The sequence below is a fragment of the Colobus angolensis genome, unplaced genomic scaffold (assembly GCF_000951035.1).
Source record: "Colobus angolensis palliatus isolate OR3802 unplaced genomic scaffold, Cang.pa_1.0 Scaffold562, whole genome shotgun sequence".
Lineage (NCBI taxonomy): Eukaryota > Metazoa > Chordata > Mammalia > Primates > Cercopithecidae > Colobus > Colobus angolensis.
The window spans coordinates 881,232-882,186 of NW_012119177.1; the positions used below are offsets into that span (position 1 = coordinate 881,232).

At 40.2% G+C, this 955-nt stretch overlaps 1 pseudogene; it reads right to left on the reverse strand.

Annotated features, from left to right (window-relative positions):
• Positions 1-223: 223 nt before the first annotated feature.
• Positions 224-586, reverse strand: LOC105525886 (annotated as a pseudogene).
• Between the last annotated feature and the right edge of the window lie 369 nt (positions 587-955).

Genomic DNA, 955 nt, shown 5'->3' on the forward strand with positions numbered 1-955 from the left:
AACAAGAGCAAAACTCTCTCAAAAAAAAAACCCAAAAAAACAAAAAACAAAACAAAACAAAACCAAAAAAACTTTATACAGTAAAAAAGAAAGCAAAAATAGATTTTTGTTCAAAGAAGAAAAGATATGCTGCCATTGTCATGGTTCTGTAGATTATTTTAGTCTCTGGCTCCTCAACTGTGCACTGAAGTATAGGTTGATTTCAACCATGGCTTCTCCAGCTTCAGTCATTTATCAAAGCTAAAACCATAGTTTAAAGATACGTGAAAAAATAGAGCAAGTGGAAATTAAGCTTGATTATGGTCTTTCATATGTTACTTTTGCTGTCCTTGATTGTGTATTTCTGTTGGATCAAACACTCCTATGTTACTGCTTGGCATCATAATGAATCAATATATATTCCAAGTGGCAATAGGTAAGTTGAGAAGGAAGATGAACCAGTGTAACAAAATGAGCATTAATACAGTGACAATAGTATGGCCAGTCAATCTTGAAATTACCCACTTGTTTAATTTTGAGCAACATGATCTAGCATTAATGTAATCACACTCTAAATCAGACAATGTAATTATGAAGACTGAGAGAAAAATGAACCTGCAACTGAGGAGAAAGAAGGCAAAGACCATGTCGTCTTCCTCCATCTATCAAAAGCTTGAAAATGTTTATTTACGGCCGGGTGCGGTGGCTCAAGCCTGTAATCCTAGCACTTTGGGAGGCCGAGATGGGCGGATCACAGGGTCAGGAGATTGAGACCACCCTGGCTAATACCATGAAACCCGGTCTCTACTAAAGAATACAAACAACTAGCCAGGCAACGAGGCGGGCGCCTGTAGTCCCAGCTACTCAGGAGGCGGAGGCAGGAGAATGGCGTAAACCTAGCTTGCAGTGAGCTGAGATCCGGCCACCGCACTCCAGCCTGGGCGACAGAGCCAGACTCCGTCTCAAAAAAAAAAAA